Source organism: Lycorma delicatula, chromosome 8 (assembly GCF_047948215.1).
Source record: "Lycorma delicatula isolate Av1 chromosome 8, ASM4794821v1, whole genome shotgun sequence".
NCBI classification, from domain to species: Eukaryota; Metazoa; Arthropoda; class Insecta; order Hemiptera; family Fulgoridae; genus Lycorma; species Lycorma delicatula.
Window position 1 is genome coordinate 128669315 of NC_134462.1, and position 25638 is coordinate 128694952.

Genomic DNA, 25638 nt, shown 5'->3' on the forward strand with positions numbered 1-25638 from the left:
TTTCAAGGTCTTTGATACACGTTATACTGGATTTAATTAATGTTAACCACTCTCTCGTTCAAAGCGTATAAACGTGAACATGATCGAATCTTTTCTTTCATTCTATTAACAGTAAATGAAGCAAAAAAAAAATTATTTAATCGCATAGAATATGAGATTACATTAAAAAGAATTAAAACATCATACATTTTATTTTTTCTACTATTCATAATAATTTAATTAAATGTATGTAGAAAATTTTTCCGTCATTAATATGTAATATATTATTGCGCGTACTTGTGCACAAATGTTATTTTCTTCCGTGTATTTACGAGTAATTTCTGAAGGTTATATATAAAGTAGAATTCAAAAGGTCATACAATAATAAATAAATAATACGCTGAGAAATAACGAGGGAATTGGAGAAGTTAGTTATGTAGGTGAGTGAAAACGAGAAAGAAATTGCATTTTATTATTAAAAAGGCGGAGCTGAACAGACTGGAATTTTCTTTTCTACCTTTTTAAGTAAGATTAACAACCTTATGTTTACTTTTTTTTAAAACAAAACTGTACATTATTATACATCATCAAGTACAACAAAGATTAAGGGAAATATATAAGTACACGCCTACTTTCAAATAATATTTATATTGTTTGTTCATGTCACGTCTTTTCATGTAATATATTTTTATTTTATTTCCACTTCGTCATATATCATGTTCAAATTATGTTCGTTACTGATTTCATCATTTACGAGTACATTCAACCGAAATTAAAATTTACATTTTATTTCACGTTTAAATTTCATCAACAATAAATGCCGCAGTAATTTCAAAAATTATATCGATACGTGGAAAAAATTAATTTATCAAGAGATTGATACTAGATCAAACCAGTTATACGTTTTAATATCAGCGATATCTCTTGATGTTTTCTCTTCAAAAGCTGTTGTTAACAATATCTCCTGATGCAACAAATACCGGCAAGCAACAAACGAGAAAACACATCCGATAACGGGACACGAATGAATAAAATATTTAAACGTAACGTTTAATTCTGTATAAAAATTGTATTAAAAACCTTTTAATAATAATTCAGAACCTGTTTTCATCCGCTAACAATGACTACTTACAAACATCAAAGGTATATAGCACCATGTATAATAAATAATTAGATATGACTTATACGAATGAAATAAATTAATTTCTAGCATAAAAAAATAGTAAATTCTAAAGGTGCGTCTACTAATTTATCTGTGTCGTATTTCTTTACGAGTAACGAAGTTCTTCCTACAGAAACCCAATTTTATCCATTCAATAATTAATTTACCCACAGTAATATAGGACTTATTATCGCATGCGAAATAAGACAGTAGTAATGAGGCAGAGATGCGGTACAGGACGATACCGCCGGCGTAGCGGCTGAACCTGCACCTCTGGATCTCCTCGTTCAGAAGTTAGAGTAGAAGTACACAGAAGGAGGTAAGACGGATGGAGAGGAGTCGCTTTGTCAGGAGAACTGAGGTCAGTCGACGAAGGGAAGATGGATCCAGAAATGGTCGGCCCGCAAAGACGGGGAAACGGGTTACGAGCTGACCGGGAGGACGCTGAGATACTCCGTGGACTGTGATTATTGCGGGGAGGAAGATATCACAGAACATACGGTGTTCTGGTAGAATCGGTTACTGTAAATAGAGAAGCGTGCCGGAGAGAATTCGGCGTGCATACCCGCACAGAACATCATCAGGATTATGCTGCAGACCGAGTGATCATGGCATACAGTGTCGATTAAAATTATCCAAAGACTGCAGAAGTGAGGAATTTTTCCTGAATCTCCCCCTTCGGTTTGCGTTTATAACAAAGCCAAAAAAAAGAGACACACAGGTGAAGTTCAGTTGCTCTGCATTAAAAAAAAAAAATTATTGATGCTTTGACCATGACAAACACCGTACTGTCGGCCGGTTTTTCAAATGAAATCTGCGAGTTCAGAAGATCACTGCCAGTTCGTTTTTTTATGTTTTTATTTCAGTTTATTTCTTTATATTATAATTTTTATATATTTTATTATCTTTTGTTATTAATAAAGCGCATTTTTGTTAATTTAATTAAATTACTGTAATTAAAATGATTGGAAGGACGGGAAAAAATTAACCATTGTTAATTATATTAATAATATTTAACTGGTTAATATAATTAACAATATTGTCACACATTTTTATATTTGTTCCCGAATATCAACACACCTCCTTTATTTCCACGGTCATACTGTATTTGTAATTCGATGCGTTAAACGAAATTAAAACTGTGTCACCTCTATTAAACAAAGACTATAAACCCCTTCGGTCAAAACATCTTAACATGATGAAGATACTACAAAAAGTGTGAACGCATTTATAAAGATCATCCATCCATACGTGTGACTGTAGAATTATCAAACAGCTACGTCTTTCCTGTACCAAGTATTGATATAAATTTCAGATAGCCAATCGTGTTTCACCACTCCCGTTACTACTATCGATTTTATTAATTCCATTAAATATACTCTTCGAAGAAGGTGGCAAGGTGACTAGACTATTAAAGTGGATGATAATAAATTCCGACACATCAAAAATACGGTGTTACCGTGGGACTCTTCACGCATAAAAACCAGAGACACGCCAGAGCTACTCACTTGTACCTGATGTCAGCAGAAAACGCACCACAACGCGTACAATGCGACTGCCGCTTGACTGTGCGCCACATCCTTGTGAATTGCATATGTTATGCGGTCTTATTTCGTAATTTTAAATTATCGAGAAACAATCGGCGCATCTTAGGCCATGAGAAGAACGTACTAGACCGGGTATTTACTTCTAAGAAGTATGGCTGTTAGAAAGCTCTAGGAGCTACTATTAGGACGCCGGTCGATGAACTGTTTCGAGCCTCAGTAGCCGTTTGTGGCACAGACATTCGGTCTTATGCTCTAAGCCGACCGAATGGGGTGGTGGCGGGAGAAATTCCAAGCAAACCAATTCTAAGTATCAATATACGTCATAAAATTTAATGATAACCGAACATAAATTTTGATTTTATTTTGTCATTCGTGATACGTATTTTATCCTAACGGTTATATTTGTTTTATTATTTTAGTTTAATCTTGTTATTATCATAGTTTTCATCTTAGTTTATTAATATTTCTGATATCCAAGAAGCGGCTTTTTTAATTAAATAATTTTAACTCGGACGGTAACGCGAAAGCGTTTTTCGCCCAAAAATAAAAGTAAATATAAATTTGGCTTTAACAGCAATAAAAACGAGTAAGAATGCTATGACCAGAATCTGTATCAAGAATCACAAAAAAATACACTGAAACAAGAATACTTTAAGTATTCTGAGTTTCAAATCCTAGTAAAGGCATACTTTTACACCGATTTGAATACTCGTGGATACCGATGTTCTTTGGTGGTTGGATTTCAATTAACAACACATCTGAGGAACGATCGACGCGAGACTGTACAAGACTACAGTTCATTTACATCTATGCATATCCTCTGAAGTAATACCTTACGGTGGTTCCGGAAGCTAAACAGAAAAAAGTACTTATGGGTAATACATCCGTATCAACACCTCAATTATCTATTATAACAAGAATATTATACCTGACAACACAAATAAGTGTAGGCGCCACCTAAATGTACGAGCAACTTAAATTCGATCACATCGTATATAATTTTCCTTTTGCAAGCGATGATATGGGTTAGTGATACGACTAAAATCATTTACGACTAAATAATTAGGAAGAATCACACAAGCTGTGTTAAAATGGCCCATATATCAAGTTTTACAAAAAGGAAGGAAGATAATTTATATTGGAATGCGAAAAGCCCATCTAAGCCAGAAAAAAAAATGGGGAAAAGGGAATTAACGCATTATGTAAATTTAATTATAATAATTACACCATATTTTTATGTAACGTAAACCAAATGTAAATAGGGAAAAACAGTTTATTTGTTTAATATTATATTTATTTAAATTTATTTCTTATTTACGGATCCTTAAAATATAAAAAAAATAACATAACAGCAAATTTATATAATAAAACAAAACCAATTAGCCTAAGAATATCATATGAAAAGACTAAAATAATGGCCATAAATCCCCTGGTATTGAACTACGTAATCATAAATGGACACAAAGTCGAGCTAGTTGAACTGTTTAAATATTTACGAGAAAATATAGCACATGATCTCAAAGAAAAATCACAAAAGCTGATATGCACAAAATACCACCAAAACAACATATAAGATGCATCTCAATAGACACCAAGCTCAGACATTACAAAACTGTAATCAGACCTATAATATCATATGGAAGCGAAACACTCTTCAAACTAAAATCCAACATTTCCTATTCAGCAGAGATGCAAAGAATAGAAAGAAGAATTCTAAGAACATGCATAAATAAAAGACGACTTATTGATGGGGAAGAATGGAGACTCATACCAAACCAAGAGGTACATAAAAACGTAGAGCCAGCTCTAGACTACTTTAGAAAGAAGAGAAACTACCTTCTCTGGACACATAATAAGGACAGAACCGAAGAGGATCTTCATGAAACTGGTCGAGAAATACTGGAAAATGGCCAAAACGCCGACCTGGATAATAACCGAAATTAAACAAGATATGCAAGAACTAGAAATCGCAATAGAAGATTTACGAAAGGAAACTGACAGTATAAAATACTACAAGAAGCAAACTCCAAATTTAAAATTAAAGAAAAGAAAACAACGAGGGTTTGTTCAGAGGAACTAAAAAAACTAGATCTGACAGAATGATGTATTGGGAAGTAATTAAGAAAAAAAAAAGAAAAAGAAAATACGAACCAGAGTTGACTAAAGTGGTCCACTGTGACCTCGAAATCCTAAAAAAAAAAAACCAATCAAATTGTAGGAATTACTACTTATTTTATTCTTACATTATAAAACAAAAATTTCTCATTTCTAACATTTCTTTCAATTTTTTTCAAGGTTTATAAACAGTTTTTCAAAATTTTATAGAATAAAATGAAAAAAAAATATAACTTTTAGTTTACGACGGAAGTTAATAATAATAATAATTCAGAAGAAAGTTGGAAACTAATTCAAGATACAAAAAGGAAAACTATAAAAACGAATTTTATCAACATACTTCATGAGATCTATAATAAGAAAGAAAGTAATTAATTGTATTTAAAGCTACAAATAGTTTTTATTATTACGTGTTGGTGAATACTTACTTAACTAAGTTATTGTAGTTGTTAAGATGCACGTGCATGCAAATCTTCAAGCTAACCATAAAAAAAGAAAAAAATTCACTATTCATGCAAACATAACATTACCATGTCTACGAATAAAAATCAAATTAACAATTAAATTCTATTTTAAGAATATTAGGTCAGACTCATTTAGTAATGTACTTCAGGGCAAAGAATTTTTTTTTGTATTATTATTATTATTATTAATATAAATTTTGCTATTTTTGTAATAAATGTGGTCATTTAATTCTCCGACTATACCGGTATATAGGGCGTTACAAGCTAAGTAGAAATAGCCTAATTTAACTGGAGGGACTGTTCACTCTATCAATCTACAGTAAATTTAGAAATAGATATATATAAATAATTAGAAAATCTGTAACTAATTTTCAATTGATAAACTAGACGTACATGTTACTCCTTCATCACGGTACGGTACCACAATTAGCTCGAGTCGATCGTTAGACTGGTTAGTAATCATTTTTGACCAAATAATCGGTCTTAGCGTGCGGTTAATCGTAAGTAAAACTGTCATTATGCTATTTAGATAAATATATATCCTCAGTATATGAATTCCTTTACTACAGCAAATAAATTATTGGAATGGATTCGGAAAAAAATATTTAGAAGATAAAGTGCGCCTAGCGGATATGAGCGACAACTGCAGGTATTTTAATTTAACAAATTAAGGAAACATTTTTAGTTTTTCGCTAATAGCGGCTTTATTTTTAATCGCATTTAAAAATAAAAAACCAGCAAAAATAGCTGAGGAAATTTTGCATAAAAAATCTCCCGGGTACTTTTTCCAAGAGCAAACCTAAGGACGGTGGCGAATTTTATAATAAGCACAAAATCGCCCTGTAACTAATAGGTAGCGTAACTCGAGCACGCGCAATAAATAAACGTCTATAACTCTGTTCCTATTGAAGATAATTAAAAAATTCAAACAAGTATGGTTTTATAAAACCCAAGGCTTTAATCGGTCAAATTTTCGAAGTATTTTTAATTTCTAATCGCCCGTTAATCCGGATCTACTGTAAAAATGTATAAGTTGTTGATAAAACGCCTGTAACAGTAAAGAAAATTTCAACAAAAAAAACTCAACATAGCATTTTGTTCTTGAGTTTACTGCCTCTACTCATTCTATAACGGATACCTGTATAATCTACTTACTTGTTTATTATCAACATTTGAAAATTGCATTTTTTAGAAAAAGCGTGTTTTGGTACCTTGGCTAGCACTCAAAACCGATTATTAATTCTTTTTTCTTTTTTCAAATATTAATATATTTTAATTATTATTTGTAAGGGAAAACACGTACTTTAAGGTGGCAGAGATGGTTTTTAAAATATTTTTAACTTTTCAACGAGTTTTATTAAATAAATTACTTCGTACACACATGAAAATAACGCTATAAACAAATAGTTATACCTCATTTATTAATATTTAACCTTAGACTTGATTTTGCCAATTTTTTTTTTTGCTGTTTGCGGAAAAAACGTGGTTTTGAAAACAATATTTTTTTTATTTTTTATCTTATGAAAAAATAAATAGTACCAGTAGAAAACTAAGACAATTTTGCATAAAAATGGTTCCCGAACACATTTTTCTACGAGCAAAAGAGAACGAACCCGGTTTCCAGGCTATTCTACCGTAGCACGATTTTGGTGTTTATTGTAAAATTCGCTAGCGTTTTTAATTTTGCTCGTAGTAAAAGCACCCGAGTGGTTTTTTTATATAAAATTTCCTAACTATCTATTGGTCCATTTTCCTTTTACATACGATTAAAAAATGAGACCGTTATTAGCAAAAAAGATTTTTCCTTCATTTATTAATAAATTTAAAAAGTTATTCGCTCATGTTCGCTAGGGCACACTTTTTATTCTACATACTTTTCTGAACCCACTCCAACAATTTACTTGCTGTACTGAATTTTTTCTAGAGTTAAAACCTTTTTGAGTCTTTGTTGACTCGGCTATTTCTGTAAACATAACCCTTGTAGTCATAATACCTTTCTTTTTCCTGTTTAGCCTCTGGTAATTACCGTTCAGATAATACTTAAGAGGAGGATATGTATGAGTGTAATTGAAATATAGTCTTGTACCGTCTCAGTCGACCGTTCCTGAGATGTGTGGTTAATTGAAACCCAACCATCAAAGAACACCGGTATTTACGATCTAGCATTCAAATTCGTGTAAAAATAACTGACTTTACTAGGACTTGAACGCTGGAACTCTCGACTTCCAAATCAGCAGATTTGGGAAGACGCGTTCACCACTAGACCAACCCGGTGGGTTGTAGTCATAACACCTAGCTCGAACAAACTTCAAACTCAATTATGTGTACAAGATGTTTTTAATGGATACTTATTACCGAGTAATAAAATAACACTCGTATATACTTCAAAGAGGACTCAAAGATAATCAGCCGTACACTGCAGTTGACCGATTGTGAATGATGCGATTCAAACCTATTTTTGTTCGGAATAATTTTGTACGTGTACCTTGTATTTTGCATATAGTGCTACTTCATATAATTTTTGTAATAAAACGGTAAATTACTTTGTAATTGTTGAGTCCTTCTTTTAGCCGATGTAAAGTATCGGAGTTAACAGCCAGAGTTGCTTTCTTATAGAGTAATGATGTTCAGTATACAGCCAGTATCTGAAATAAAATCAGTTAGTTAATCGCTTACAGAAATTATCTTCTAAATTTTTAAGGGTAATATATTTAATAATATTATTATTTGGCTCAGGGACAGAGGCAACGGAAAATCATTCAACCCTTCATTTCCTATAACCATGGTATCTGTAAATTTTTGTGAATGACTGCACCGTTGTTTAAAAGAAACTTGGCAACAATAACTTAGATATGGCACCTCCGGGACCACCGTTAGGTATCGCTTCAGAGAATGAGGTGAATGATTTTTAGCGTGTGTGAAAATGCCATGCTTGACCGGGATTCGAACCCGGGACCTCCGGATGAAAGGCCGAGACGCTACCAGTCGCGCTATGGAGGCCGGCCATGGCATTTACATATTAACCATAAAGTTAACTCAGAATTTTAAAAAAAGGTAAAGTTACTTTTTTAACGTTTAATTTTTTTTTTAAATGTTTGTAAATTTTTAATAAACTATTCAAAACTCTCAAACTGAAGTTGCAAATTCCAAAAAAAATATATATATATATATTTTTTCTAATTTCATTACATAAACTGTATATTAATAATAAAAAGTTGGCGACATGATTGTAGACATTTTTTTTCATCATGCTTGTTTAAAATATGTTATCTCTCTTTGTAACGGTAGCTATATAAATTTTAACATCGTAAATTATATATTTTGCTATCAGAAATACAAATAAATAACGTTTTTTACTATTTATTTTTAAAAAAAGATAAAACATGAAAAAAAAATTTAGACAAAAGAAGGTCAATTGTAAAAAAAATTCCTTCCATTTATTTATTATAATGTACTACTAAATATATATATAAAATATACTTATCAAATGAAATACACGTGTATATCAAATATTATTGATAGCGGTTGTGTTAAATATAAGCCTATCGATTTACAGCAGCTGCGTCGCGTCCTGGTTTGATTAAAAAAAAACTTCTTATCAGTTATTTACAGCTCGCTTTAAATGATTATTCCTATAATAAGTTTTTTTACTAAGCAATTAATTCTGTTAATTTATGACAATAATAATTATGTTAATTATTTAATATAAAACAATCTATAGATACAAAGAAATATTAATTAAATAACAATTATTGATAAGATCTTAATTTATAAACACAATTAAAATTATTTATATGGTTAAATTATAAAATACAATCGACTAACAAAAATCTCTCGTTCAGATCACACAAATTAATATCATCGATTTATAAAATACAATCGACTAACAAAAATATCTTGCACTCATCTCTCGTTCAGATCACACAAATTAATGTCGTTGATTTAGTCGCTTTGATTTCACGAATAAAATGAAAGATTTAGATTACATTAAAATTTTTAATCGATTTCCTTTCATTAAACAAAATTTAAACAATAGATTAATTGAAATGGACCTCTAACCTTCCCTGCTTATACAATTTTTTTCACATCGGCCCGTTTAATAAGGCATTTTAATAATACAAATCCTTTACTTTAATTTACTTTCATCAAAAGAAAATCCAAGCGAAACGAGTACAGGAATTGACTGTATTAATATACTTCTCCCCCCACCCCGTTAAGGAGGTGTTGACCCTATAAGAAGTGCGGTCTCTGTAGAAAATCTTTCCGTTATTGATCATATGAATGAATTTAGTCGGTAGGGACAACTAATATTCTTTGTTAATTCTGTTTAGTAGCGGTATACCGACTGATGAATATAGAATACAAGTTCGAGTCTTGGTTTTGACAAATTAAGTTACAATTTTATATCCTCTCCCAAAATTGGGACATTATTCAAGAAAGTATGGTCCATTTTTTCACATCTTTTTACGTTGTCACTTAAGTTTTTGGCGGGATTTCCCCCTACCATTATTCTTCCTAATTGTAGGGGGTTAAACAGAAACCACCCTCCTCTGATGATCCTATATATATATATATATATATCAAATTACTTTCTTCCTTATAAAATTTTATGCCACATAAAATAAATATGTAATTAATAAATAATGTACATTAATTATAAAATTATTAGAATATGGCTAAATTTTGTTTTATAATTAATAAATTTTTAAATTTGAAAATATATATATAACACTTTGGGTATAAAGTATCACTGAAAAGTCAATTTTTTAAAAATATTACTCTGAAATTTTTAAATATTTTTACAATTAGTTTATTTACTACATATATATTTTATGATTTTACGCTTTTTTTTATTAATTTTAGAATCAAATTTTTATCTTATAAATTATTTGTAAGAAATATTTTTACTACTCTATTTTGTAATTTTATTAAAATACAATTTTGTATTCGTATACTTAATTTTTTTTTAAATACATTTTATTACTTTTTTCATAGTAATCTATATTTTTTAACTTACACGGTATTTATTAAATTTATTTTTAAAAAATAAAGTAGGTATTATGCATATGTTAACGTTTTCTACGTACGTGGCGGAAAATCGATATACGGAATTACGATTTAAATAACTTTTAAGTAAATTTAAAACAAACCAGGTTATCGGAACAACCCGGAATTAGTATTTATAGTTAAGCTAAAATCTATTAATAACGGCTTAAAATTTAAAAAAAAGTTTCAATGCGAAAGTAAACTTACCTTAAAAAAATTGTATAATAGTGTTTGTGCTAAGCGTTTGTGTCGGACGATGACGAAGACGAGGAAGCCTAACGAACCAACGCGCGCGCATAAAAAAATCACTGAAGAAATTATAACTTTTCTTCTATGCGATTATTTTTATTTTCTTAACATATAACACGATTATAATCGATATAAATTCAAATACGACTTGTTAAACTTCGCAACACAAGTTAGTTATGCGAAACAAGACTAGAGCAGAGACTTTGCAGGGACGTCGGTTTAACCTCCAGTCTGACGTCACTTCACACGAAATGATTTTGAAACGACCGCGAGTAGCGCTCTTGTAGCAAAGCTCACACATGGATACCGTGTTCGTTCACAATACGCCAGTGCTCACTTCGAAACGTGTACGCTGCTTATGCAGTATATACCCCGACCGTTTCATCTCTATTTCCTTCATTCTCTTTCCTCTTCTTCTTTCTCGCTTTATATATTTCTTTTTCTTTTTATTCTGAACCTCAGCCTACTTTATACTCGAGTGGGGTAGGGTGGCTCCCTTCTGTATACCTTCATGTCACTGTAGATAATTAAATTAATAATTTACAAATATGCCTTCCGTTAAGTATTTCATATTTACCTATAACTAAGTTTTTTTTTGAATAATTTCTTTTTTAACTAAGTTATATCACTTTCTTGTGACTTATTTGTTTTAAAAAAAAAAACTAAACTTTTAGTTAATTACCGTCGGAAAGATTATCGATAACGAATTAATTGTGACATTTATTATATTTAAAAAAAATAAATAAATAGATATTTTTAGTTTTCATGTTCGAAGTAAAAAATTATTGTATTTCAACGTAGAAATAAATATTCCCACGTTGACGTATTAAAAACTTTATGAGTTTTGCGGCATCATTTCTTAATCAACAGAATCAATTTCACAAAAGTGTTACAAATAACTTAATTTTTAATAGAACAAGATATTTATTTCAAACCGAATCGATTACATGTAGAAATCGTTTTGGTATTACTTGTATACTTTTTGTTAAGATGTTAGAAAGCAAAACAGGGATGCCAAAAAAAAAAAAAGAGTAAAAATTTCGTTTATTTCAGTTAATAAATTAAGTAAATTTTTTTTTGCATAAAAAAAGAAAAAAAACTTGAAAAGAAAACATGATCTTGCTAATATTGTGACTTTCTCCCGACAAATATTAATTAATTTTGTGAAATTTGTTTAGTATATTTCATTTAAACAGTACTCCTGAATAAAAATAAATTATTAGCTAATTTTTTTTAGAATGGATCATTTTAGAATATAAAAATTTGATCTCTGTTTTTAATTTTTGTAGATAACCCCCTACTTTGTAAAAATAACATATGTATTGAATTGTTGCAGTTTTATATATATATATATATATATATATATATATATACATTAATGAATAAAATCTGAAGTAAAAAGATGTCATTAATCATAAATGCTCTCTCTGAGAATAATGATTTTAATTGTACAGCATGTCCCACTGGTGAACTAAAATTTCGGTGATGGGTCTAATTATTTTTTTTCCTACAGTTTTTAATTTACATGGTTTCAGTTTACCGGAACCAAAATTAAATTTAAATTAAAAAAAAAATAATGACATGCAGAGAACATTTTCCATTGAAATACCTCAAAGAACAGTATATGTAATTCATATGTATACATATATTTTACAGGATAAATAAATAATATATAATTAAATACATGCAAAGATTAGTTTCAAAGAATATCGATCAAGTTCAGAACATGAAAACCAAAGAAAACATTAATTATTCTCTGTGTGGTTGATAAGGCCATATAAAATACATGAAACTTTTTATATTTAATTATTAAAACTGACTGAAAGTCTGAAATCATAAATTTCGTGGCATATGTAACAATGAAAATGTTGTAAAAATCGAAGAGAAGTGAGAAGTGAGGAAACATAAGCGTTTCCTCACTTCTCATTTTTCCAATTATATGAGCTTTTTTATCACGTAGATAATTTTTTTATGAATGATTGGTGATTCATTGTCTAAAACCAATATTTTTGGTACTTAACACATATTCAAATCTGATTTAATAACATCGGGCCGGTTGGTATTAACGTGCCCGGACTAGGTGAACAGGAGCAGGGTCGATTGACAAATTCATCGGCTTACCGGGATCCGAGCTCGGTTTCGTGCTTATGGCCTACCGTGGATCTTTCTTGCTGCGGATATCGGCTGTTCTGTACGCGGTTAGGGCCACCGCCTTGTTGTTTTGGCCGCCATTCAATGATCAACCCAGAAAGAATTGACAAGGACCGGTGGAATCCGAGATTTATGAAATTTTTATTTTATCAAAAACTTGTACATTTTTTCAGTCTGGCCTATATTTATACTTTTTACTTCCATTTACGAAGTAAAGGAAGTATTGTGATCGGAAATATTCATTTTGATTAGTTTTCAGCCTAACATCTGTACGTACGAGTACATATCTTGCATAACTCAAAAACGACTTGCCATAGGATGTTGAAATTTTGGATTTTAGGACTGTTGTAACATCTAGTTGTGCACCTCCCCTTTTGATTGCATTGCACCAAATGTGTCCAAAGAGCCCAAAAAAAAAATTGGATTTTGGACTTTTTCTTAACTGCTATAATAAGCCCTCATCGAGAGATTTTCAATGATATATCATAAGTGGTACTTATTTTCGTTGGTTCCAGAGTTATAGCCAAATAAAATTTTAATTAATGAAATATTTGGATCTTACAAGGGGAAAACACATCGATTTTTTTAAAATTAAATATTGATTTATTAATAATTATTAATCTCTGATTGTAAAAAAAAAAAATTTACGATAAATAATAACTATAAGAAAAAAATAGAAGTTATCAGTGAAATAAAATTTTATGTACTTTTCATTTAAAAAATATGTGTATATGTAATTTAATAGGCGTAAAAGGAAGTCATGCGGTGTCCGTATCAGATTTTTTTATTGAAATATTTCTATTATGAAATATTGATACTGCTAAAAATGATTTATTTTTAAAATGTTACGATTATGGACGAATATCCGTTGGGTATATTTAGGTATATTAAGAAAATAGTTGCTGGAATGAAAATTATGCAAAAACCTTTGTAACTGTATGTAAGATTGTATTAATTATGAATGAAAAAAGTCAGAATTTGTGGCGGAATAAACAAAGTAAAAATATATCTGACGAAACAAAACAATACTAATTGATTTATATGACAATACAAATAATTTAACGTAAATCTGTTATTTTCGAACGACAACACAGTCCTGCCCTCAATTAAATGTTTTTATTATTTAAAGAAACTAAAGCAAATAAACTAAAGAACTGTCTTTTTTTTATTAGAACAGTACATATTTTTATAAGCAGAGTTTTTGATTGGATTTTTTTATATTTTTTATTTAAAATAATTTTGTATCTTTTTCAGTTTTAACAGTACTGTTTCGTGATAAAAAATATAATTTTAATGTAAAAAACCATTAACAAACTGTAGTAATACTTTTACAATTATTCATATTTTATTTGTGTAAATATTTGTATGTTTCTATGAAGAAATGGAAAATAAATTTTACGACTGATGAACAAATTAAATATTTTTTGAATATAATTTATTAGTAAATTATTCTTCGATTGATGGGTTTCAAATACCGGTTAGTAATAGAGGAATGTGCGCGTCCTTAAAGAAGGTAGAATTTATTATTTTTTAAACACAATCTTTTGTAATTTTCATTCGTAATAAATGTTAGATTGTCATGGACACAATTCAGTTGTACTCTCACGTTTCACAAAATTAATTGAAAGGGACATGACCTCACTGCTAAACGTTTTCGCTGTTTCTTCAGGTTCTGCTAATTTCTTCTTATATGTATTCTATTCTTTATACTTTCTTCATAGTTTCTCACTAACAAATTATCAGTGGTTTCCTTAGTTTTTTCCGTTCTATTTCTGTTCAACCTTCTGCTAATTTCTTTTTCAACAACTTTTTATAAAAATTTGGTTTAAATGGACCGCCACATTTTCTTCAAATTTTTACTTCATTGTACGAAATAAAGGAAGTATTGTGAGCGCAAAAGATTTCAGATTTCGACGGAAATATCCATTTTGACCAGTTTCGGCATGACGTCTCTATACGTACGTACGTATGTGCGTATGTAGCTCGCATAACTCAAAAACGGTTATCCGCAGGATGTTGAAATTTTTGATTTAGGACTGTTGTAATATCTAGTTGTGTACGTCCCCTTTTGATTGCAATCGACTGAATTAAAAGTGTCCAAAAAAACGCCAAAATCAAAAAAATGTGGATTTTGGACTTTTTCTTAACTGCAGTAATAATCCCTCATTGAGAGCTATTCAACAATGCATTATAAGTGGTACTTATTTTCACTGGTTCTAGAGTTATAGCCAAATAAGATTTTAATTATTGAAATATTTGGATCTTACAAGAAAAAGGCGCATCAGTTCGAATCAGACTTCATCTTCTTTTTTTTATTTAAATATATTGATTTATTAATAATTATTAACGTCTGGTTGTAAACATTTTCTACAATAAATAATAATTCAATAATTATAATAAAAAATAAAAAATAAAAATGAAAATTGTCAGTAGCTATTAATGAAATAAATTTTTATGTACGTTTGATTTAAAAAAAAAAATGTTTATATGTAATTTAATAGTTTATACGTAAGGAAGTCACATGGTGTCCACATTAGACTTTTTCATTTTTTCCTCAGCGTTTCTTCGTAGGCTTTTCTACCGCTTAAATTTTTTAAATTTAAAATTTAAATAACTCTCACCCTTTTCTTATCCGTTAGAGAAAAAAATTGCATGCATACAACAGGGCAATTATTTCTGAATACTACGCATCATTTATTTTTCATTTAATCTTTTATTTGTACTTCTTTCCTGTACGCTTCCTCTCCTCAATTTGTATTCTTATTCCTTTTTTCATAATTCCATGTAGTCAATGAATTAATAATTTATCTCGGCTAAAGATTTAATAACTGACGAATCTAAGAAAATGTTGTTTCTGCATTTGTAGTAACTTGATAGTGGTAATAATCAAACGTAGTTTTAATTTACGTCGGTTCGTTTGTTAACTACAAAAGAATATTTAATTCCGTAGTTTGAGAAGTCTTATTTTCGCACAAAGTGTATATTTTATACTAAAAAAGTTGTACTTACTCTGTGTGATAATAAATAATATCTACTGAACGAATGAATGAGATATTAAATTTAGTTTTCACTATATCTGATATTTATTGTTTTGATTTACTATATGGCAAAGTTAAAGGGCAAACCGGGCTGTTCGGTATACTAAACTTTGTATAAATCTGATGTATTAAGAACAATATCTTCTGCACAAAAAGACCGCTAATGAATTTTTAAAGTATTTATGTATAAAAGATGTAAAATAGAATACGTGCAAGTTAATGCACAAATAGCCTTATTATTTATAAAAACAATACTGTTAATATTATTTATTATCTTTTTAATTTAGACACTTTATTACACTGATGTTTCTCTATGTCGTTCCGGTACATAAAACCGGTATTATTGTTATTAAAAAATAATAAGTTCCAATTTTATCAGCGTAGCATATCTGTTAATCTTGTAATAATTTCATTTACCACGACAATTTATTATTTGTTGTAATAAATAATTCGTAGTCTTTGGTTTATAATAAAATTTTTTCGTATACATCTAATAAAAGCGACTGTACCACTCTTTATAAGATCATAATTCTCCAATAAAACAAAATACGGTAATCGTGTCTAGTTTGCTTAAACGGTACCGCCTAGTAATACCATATGTGTAGGACCAGAGTTCGTAACGGTCAAAACCGGCGAAACTACATAATTTCAGATATATTTGCACGAGCTTGACCAACGCACCAAACACTTGAGCGCCAAAACCTTGAGTGGGACCAACGCACCCGATCAGTCTTGAAATAAAGATTTTTTTTTTGTTATCAAGGTTTTTAATTAAATGCAAATGCATTACACATCAGTGCATCATTAAAAATAATAATAATTGTACAGGTAGTATTAGAGCGATTTTAACGCAATACTTAATAAATAATAAAAATAACTAAAATTATATGTTACGTAATTTGTTTGTTTTTTGTTTTTTTTAATGATAAATATTGTTGATTAGTAAATATTTAATTACATAAATGGAGTATAAAAGAAAGATATTTTCTACAAAACCATCTCTAGCGGTCTAGTAAAATATATAGAAAAGATATCTTTTTGTGTATCCAAATTGATTTAACAACTTTGTAAACAGCCAGTTTATTCTGTACCTTTGCCACTTAGTAAATGAAAACGATAAATATCACAACGAGTAAAGTTAAAAATTTTATGTTATTCATTCCTTCAAGTTGATATTATTTTTTAATACGTATGTAGTTGTCAATGTTTTTAACGAAAACGTTACACCGCTGTGGGAAATGTCTTTCAAAACTACAAAGTTTAATTTCATATGTAATAGCAACTATTGTTCAACGTAAATTATTGTTACCATAAGTTTCTTTATAAGCACCACCAGGTTAACTGAGATCTACTATTGGTATTACTCGTCAGGGTGGATATAAATTGCTGGACCGGCGTCTGTCTTCTTACTATTTACGATGTCTATCGTAGCATATCCTCCTCTGTATTATTTTTATTATTAGCTGTGTCAACACTACTTCAGATAAGTAATACAGTATTATTAGATATCAACTAATTTTTTCTTTTTTTTTTACTGTTTAGCCTCCGGTAATTACCTTTCAGATAATATTTCAGAGGATGAATGAGGATGATATGTATGAGTGTAAATGAAGTGCAGTCTTGTACAGCCTCAGTTCGATCATTCCTGAGATGTGCGGTTAATTGAAACCCATCATCAAAGAACACCGGTATCCACGATATAATATTCAAATCCGTGTAAAAATAATTGACTTTACTGGGATTTGAAGGCTGGAACTCTCGATTTCCAAATCAAGTTGGCTTGGAAAGACGCGTTGACCACTAGACCAACCCGGTAGCTTTAAATGGATATCAACTACTGTGTATCTAAATGTTTACGCTTTCTAAAAGCGGCATTGTGTGAGCGGCGAATATAACTACCGGTTTATCGATAAGCGATAAAAATTTTATCTTTCACAGAAAAGTTCTAATCGAACAGATCTCTGTAATGTCATATCGATAACTGAAAGATCAGTTATCAATTCATATTGTATTGATAACTAATTCGTATTGTATTCAATTGATATTGTATAGAGGATTAGAAATCCTCTGTGAAAGTCAGATAGAAGAGTTTCTTTTATTGTTCGGCTGAAGAGAAGAAAGTACGAAGTACATCCCGTTACAGAGAATATCATCAATTATGCCTGCTGCTTCCGAAGATATCCTGACTGATTTTTCGAATATTTGCGTACGTCAATGGAAGGATAGCTTCAAAACTTTACTACAAAAAGTGAATAGTAGAAATACAAACGGGGTACAGATTAGAGGAATCTATCGGCCCAGAAAAACGACTAGTTGTAACCTTAAGGAAAGAATTAATTTTCATTGAATTCAATCCTGTTCTCTATTTTCCTTGTGCAATTGAACAGATAGAATATCAAACACAATCTACGTCAGAGAGACGACAGATTTAATTTGATTTTAACTGATATAAAATTGTTTTTTTTTTTGTTTTTTTTTTGTTTTTTTTATTTAACTTGCTTTAGTTATAATCAAATCTTGCAACTGCTATATCTCCTGATCTATCGTATGAAAATCAATGAAATTTGATACACTTATGTAACTTCGATAAAAATATAATACTACGATGTTAGAATTTGGATATGACACACCCCCACTGCGCCACGCTTTTATTTAATTAAATATTTTCATTACTTTAAATTTTAAAATTTAATAATTACTAAATTTATTTATTTTTTATTTATTAGATATTTATATAATTTATTTTTTACTTTTCAGTGCACTTTTATATTTGTTAATATATTACATTTTTTTGTTTAAAATTCTCAATTTGATTTAATTATTATTTTTTACTTTTTAGAGGGTTTTTCTAATTTGTTTCTTTCTTTTATTAATGTTATTATTTTTTTTTTTGTCTTCAGTCATTTGACTGGTTTGATGCAGCTCTCCAACATTCCCTATCTAGTGCTAGTCGTTTCATTTCAGTATACCATCTACATCCTACTTCCCTAACAATTTGTTTTACATATTCCAAACGTGGCCTGCCTATACAATTTTTTCCTTCTACCTGTCCTTCCAATATTAAAGCGACTATTCCAGGATGCCTTAGTATGTGGCCTATAAGTCTGTCTCTTCTTTTAACTATATTTTTCCAAATGTTTCTTTATTCATCTATTTGCCGCAATACCTCTTCATTTGTCACTTTATCCACCCATCTGATTTTTAACATTCTCCTATAGCACCGCATTTCAAAAGCTTCTAATCTTTTCTTCTCAGATACTCCGATCGTCCAAGCTTCACTTCCATATAAAGCGACACTCCAAACATATACTTTCAAAAATTTTTTCCTGACATTTAAATTAATTTTTGATGTAAACAAATTATATTTCTGACTGAAGGCTCGTTTCGCTTGTGCTATTCGGCATTTTATATCGCTCCTGCTTCGTCCATCTTTAGTAATTCTACTTCCCAAATAACAAAATTCTTCTACCTCCACAATCTTTTCTCCTCCTATTTTCACATTCAATGGTCCATCTTTGTTATTTCTACTACATTTCACTACTTTTGTTTTGTTCTGGTTTATTTTCATGCGATAGTTCTAGCGTAGGACTTCATCTATGCCATTCATTGTTTCTTCTAAATCCTTTTTACTCTCGGCTAGAATTACTGTATATCATCAGCAAATCGTAGCATCTTTATCTTTTTACCTTGTACTGTTAAATCTAAATTGTTCTTTAACATCATTAACTGCTAGTTCCATGTAAAAATTAAAAAGTAACGGTGATAGGGAACATCCTTGTCGGGCTCCCTTTCTTATTACGGATTCTTTCTTATGTTCTTCAATTATTACTGTTGCTGTTTGGTTCCTGTGCATGTTAGCAATTGTTCTTCTATCTCTGTATTTGAACCCTAATTTTTTTAAAATACTAAACATTTTATTCCAGTCTACGTTATCGAATGCCTTTTCTAGGTCTATAAACGCCAAGCATGTTGATTTGTTTTTCTTTAATCTTCCTTCTACTATTAATCTGAGGCCTAAAATTGCTTCCCTTGTCTCTATACTTTTCCTGAAACCAAATTGGTCTTCTCCTAACACTTCTTCCACTCTCCTCTCAATTCTTCTGTATAGAATTCTAGTTAAGATTTTTGATGCGTGACTAGTTAAACTAATTGTTCTGTATTCTTGACATTTATCTGCCCCTGCTTTCTTTGGTATCATGACTAAACACTTTTTTTGAAGTCTGACGGAACTTCCCCTTTTTCATAAATATTACACACCAGTTTATATAATCTATCAATCGCTTCCTCACCTGCACTGCGCAGTAATTCTACAGGTATTCCGTCTATTCCAGGAGCCTTTCTGCCATTTAAATCTTTTAATGCTCTCTTAAATTCAGATCTCAGTATTGTTTCTCCCATTTCATCCTCCTCAACTTCCTATTCTTCCTCTATAACACCATTTTCTAATTCATTTCCTCCGTATAACTCTTCAATATAGTCCACCCATCTATCGACTTTACCTTTCGTATTATATATTGGTGTACCATCTTTGTTTAACACATTATTAGATTTTAATTTATGTACCCCAAAATTTTCCTTAATTTTCCTGTATGCTCCGTCTATTTTACCAATGTTCATTTCTCTTTCCACCTCTGAACACTTTTCTTTAATCCACTCTTCTTTCGCTAGTTTGCACTTCCTGTTTATAGCATTTCTTATTTGTCGATTGTTCCTTTTACTTTCTTCATCACTAGCATTCTTATATTTTCTACGTTCATCCATCAGCTGCAATATATCGTCTGAAACCCAAGGTTTTCTACCAGTTCTCTTTATTCCGCCTAAGTTTGTTTCTGCTGATTAATGTTATTAATACAAGCTTTTTAAAAAAATAATTTTTTATATGTAATCAAATATATTTTTGTAATTTTTTTGTATTTTTTTTTTTTTGTATTTTTTAAATATTGTTTTAGCGATACATTACTGTGATCCAATTGTGATTTTTGAAGTCGAAACAATTTTTTTTACGCGTATAGCTAGTATATTTCGGAAGTCTAAATGCATGAAAGTTACATGAACAATTTTGTTGGATTTTATTCAAAAATACTTTTCTTATTTCTATCTACCGTTTTTAATTGCAGAAAAAAATCTTCAGTAACAATAGTAAATGCAGGAAATAAATAAAATTAATTTAATGTTCATTAAATTTCTTTAAGAGAAAAATGTTTGACCTGGGATGTAACACTTTCACAAGAAAATGTTTATTTTTTTATTATTATTTTTTTTAATTACTCATAAAGGAAGAATTTAATTTAATTTTAATATTTTAATAACGTAGTATTTATGAATAAACAAACTCATGACGTACATGCTGATCGTGCTTACCACAAGTTAATACTGAAACGTTAATATAAAGTAAAACTTTTATGAAATAAAAAAGTTAAATTAGAAAAATATGTCGTCATATTTTAACTAGAATTATGAATTATAATGAAATATAAAAAATTAATTTTCCTTCATTTTACCAATTTTTATTTGTAAATATATATACAATTGTAATCATAGACAACTGTTACTTATCCAAATCTTGAGAGTAGTGACCAAAGTTCTTTTTCGATACTAAACAGTACGTTCACCTGCCGCTATAGCTGTATTGCTTTCGTAATTTACTCCCTGAGAGTTCAATGACATTACAAAATTTTCATTTCTTTTTTACAAACTCTTCAGTGTTAAACTGTTCATTAAATTTAATTACATAATTTTTATTGTTTTAAAAACAAACAATATAAAATATTTTAGGTTTATTAGCGAAACGGGTTAGTTTGTTCGCACAAAATGATGCAGTAGCTATTTATGGTAAAATTTATAAATAAATCAGTGCGTAGTAAAGGATTGTTGTATTACATGTTTATCTGTTAAAAAAAGTAGTAATTTTTTTTAATAACCGTTAATAGTCCAGGCGGTATCTGTTTTGGGTTTGGAATTTTTCTGTATGATTGCTAATTTTTGCTTTAATGCCTCCGGAATATCATCAGAAATTATGATTTCGTTTGCACCAGTTGAAAAAGGTGTGCTTAAATTTTTATTAAACAAAATGTAAAAAAATCACCAAAATATTCATTTTTGTCCTACTTTCCTAGATAACTCGATAACTTTTATCTTAGATAACTTTAGATAACTTTTATTTTAGAGAAAAGTTCGTGAGAGAAAAAAGTTTTGTTATTAAATTTTACACACAATATCATCGGTTGCAAATCGAAAAATATGTTTCTATTGATGCAAAAATAACAATAACTCCTAATTAACCGATTTAAATTTTCAGTGCTCTTTTATATGTGATTAAATTTTCATTTTTATGTAGAGACATTATTTCAGGCTCTACACAATTTGGAAAAATAGCTTTTTTTTAAAAATTATTGTGCAAAAATTGTCGGACAGATTTTGTTGAAATTTGGCGTATTGCTTTTTTTTGAGGATTTTGAGGTCACAGTGGACCCCTTTAGTCAACTCTGGTTCGTGTTTTCTTTTTATTTTTCTTCCTGATTGCTTCCCAATACTTCTTCATTCTGTCAGATCTTGCTTGAGTTCCTGTGAACAAACCCTCGTTGTTGTTTTCTTTTCTTTAATTTTAAATCTGGAGTTTGCTTCTTTTAGTATTTTTTACTGTCAGTTTTGTTTCGTAAATCTTCTATTGTGATTTCTAGTTCTTGCATATCTTGTTTAATTTCGGTTATCCATGTCAGTATTTTAGACATTTTCCAGTATTTCTCGACCAGTTTCCTGACGATCCTCTTCGGTTCTGTTCTTATTATGTGTCCAAAGAAGGAGATTCTTTTCTTTTTAAAGTAGTCTAAAGCTGGTTCTACGTCTTTATGTACCTCTTGGTTTGGTATTAGTTTCCATTCAACAGTAAGTCGTCTTTTATTTATGCATGTTCTTAGAATTCTTTCTATTCATCTCTGCTAACTAGGAAATGTTGGATCATAGTTTGAAGAGTGTTTCGCTTTCATATAATATTATAGCTCTGATTACAGTTTTGTAATGTTTGAGTTTGGTATCTATTGAGATACAAACTCAATTTTTTGAGTTTTTTGAGTTGAGTTTGATACCAAAGTCTATTTTTTGTTTAATATCTTTATCATATCAAAAAGTTCTTTTAGACAAAATCAGAAGGACCTATTTGTAATCTAAGTACTCGAAAAAATTACCCCAAAATTTTGTTTTTCATTTTTTGACAGTATATTTTCATCGATAATAAGGTATTTTTTTATTTGAAACCGATTTTATTGTGTGTAAAATTTAATAAAAAAAAATTTTTCTATCTTTTCTGAACAGTTATCGAATTCTGACATTTGTCAGAAAAGTAATTTGATGTAAAAAAAAATTCTTTTTTGGTGATATGAAAATTTGTAAAAACGAAATCTACTGTTAAAAATAAAAACTGGAAATTACTCAACAATAATTAATTAAAAAATTATTTTTTAATTGATATTTAATAAGATTCAGTAATTATATTTTAGTGAAAATATTACTAATATTTCTACGTATTATTATTTATTTAAAAAAAAATTCATTTACGTACCAAGAAAATTAAGTAAAATATTGTTTAATTTTTTAAATTTGCCTACACACATTTAAAAAAAATTAAAACTACATAAAATTTTATTTCATTAATAATTTCTGATATTTTTTTAAACACACACACACACACACACACACACACACACACATATATATATATATATATGGTTATTATTGAATTATTAACGTAAAAACGTTTTTAAAGTCAGAGATTATTAACAATTATTAATAAATCAATACATTTAAATTTAAAAAAAAGTTAAAAAAAAGGAAAATAAGTCAGATTTCTTACCTTATGCCTTCCCCTTGTAAGATTCAAATATTTCATTAATTAAAATTTTATTTGGCTATAACTCTGGAACCGATGAAAATAAGTACCACTTATGATATAACGTTGGAAAGCTCTCGTTGAGGGCTTATTACTGCAGTTAAGAAAAAGTCCAAAATCCAATTTTTTTTTAATTCTGGGCTTTTTTGAACACTTTTGGTCCACTCGATTGCAATCAAAATTTTAAAATTTTTAATTTAAAAAGGTGCATAACTAGGTGTTGCAACAGTCCTAAGTCCAAAATTTCAACCTTCTACGTCTAATCGTTTTTTAGTTATGCCAGATACATACATACGTACAGATGTCACGCCGAAACTAGTCAAAATAGATTCAGGATTAGTCAAAATGGATGTATCCGTTGAAATCAGATGGTCCTATTTGTAATCTAAGTACTCGAAAAAAATTCCCCAAAATCCTTTTTTTGGTAGTAATTGTTATAGTTTCATCGATAATAACGCATTTTGATTTGAAACCGATGTTACTGTGTGTAAAATTTAATAAAAAGTTTTTTCTCTCTCGATCTTTTCTCAACAGTTATCAAATTTTCTGACATTTGCCAGAAAAGTAATTTGATGTAAAAAAAACCAAATTGTTTTTTGATGATGTGAAAAATTTGTAAAAACGAATCTATTGTTAAAAAAAAATTAAATAAAAAACTGGAAATTACTCAACAATAATTAATAATTAATTATTAAATTATTTTTTAATTATAATTTAATAAGATTCAGTAATTACATTTTAGTGAAAATATTACGAATATTTCTACGTAATATTATTTTTTTTTTTAAAAAACTTCATTTACGTACCAAGAAAATTAAATAAAAAAATTGTTTAATTTTGTTCAATGTGAGTATTTTTTCACGTAATTAGTTCCAATGGGTAAACAAATTATTGATCTGAGGAGCTATTATTTTAGTTGGGAATAGTACAACAGAAAAGATGGAAGGGTTTAGGATGATAGATCTGATCTAAAAAATCTATTAGTAATATTCTTTTTTAATAAAAAAAAAGAAAAAAAATTATTCAATTTAAAATAAATAAAAAAACTAATCAACTTCATCATCAAAATCGTTGTACCTATTTTTCTTCGGTCTTAGAATAACTCGATTCTTCAAGTCATCAAACTCATTTTTTTTTTTTTTAATTTATTTATTTTTTCTTTGTGCTTCATCTTATATTCTTTTCTAGTCTGGTTACATTTCTACATCTCTTTGAATCCATTTTTTCCTTGAGGCTGTAAAATATTTGCGTCCTTATTTCTGTTGTTTTCTTCCCTACCACTTTACATACTTGAATAGATCTTCTACCAACAAGATGTGCCTTATTTAAAGGTACTTCTTTTTTATTTCATTTATATTATTTTTCTCTTGCTTTTTGAAACCCTTCTTCTAATTACTTGTATAATGCTTTTTATATAACTTTTTTTTTTAGTTTAAATATTTATTTTTTTGCTTTTTTCTTTTAATCTAAACATAATCCGTACACAGATGATGATGAGTGGAGGAATTTGATAACTATTTAATTTTTTTTTGAATCGGTCAAGCATTTTTGTAAAGTTTTTCATTGTTATGCTTTTGGTTGAACTATTTTATTTCTACTTTCCCTGTCAATTACTTAAAGAATAAATATACGTATATTATTGCGTAACTATTGGTTATTTTTATTTTCTATGATTTCTATCTTATTTTTATTTGTTTTCGTAATTTTTTAATTAGTTTGTATTTCCTGTTAACGGGTTGTTTTTCAAATTCTGATAACAGTTTTCTCTTATTTTTGAGATTCCTTTACAACCATAAAATAAATAATTGTTGTTTCGATGTGTAGTTATTGTTGAACTTGAAAAATTTTATTTATTTTGTATTATTATTATTCCTTTTTTAAAGCTTTTTATCAAACTTTTTTTAAATATTTAAACAATTTACTTATAACACGCCGTTTTTTATTCGCATTTTTAATAGTTTAAAAAAAAAGCAATATAATTTTCGAATGATTTTCCGAATGA

At 29.1% G+C, this 25638-nt stretch overlaps 1 long non-coding RNA gene across 1 annotated transcript in view; it reads right to left on the reverse strand.

The window, feature by feature from the left end:
* The window catches only part of LOC142328842 (uncharacterized), a 61253-nt gene extending 50352 nt beyond the window's left edge, over window positions 1–10901 (reverse strand). Inside the window, exon 1 of the long non-coding RNA XR_012757371.1 lies at window positions 10521–10901. This is a non-coding gene — a long non-coding RNA (uncharacterized LOC142328842). The remainder of the gene's footprint in view (window positions 1–10520) is intronic.
* Between the last annotated feature and the right edge of the window lie 14737 nt (window positions 10902–25638).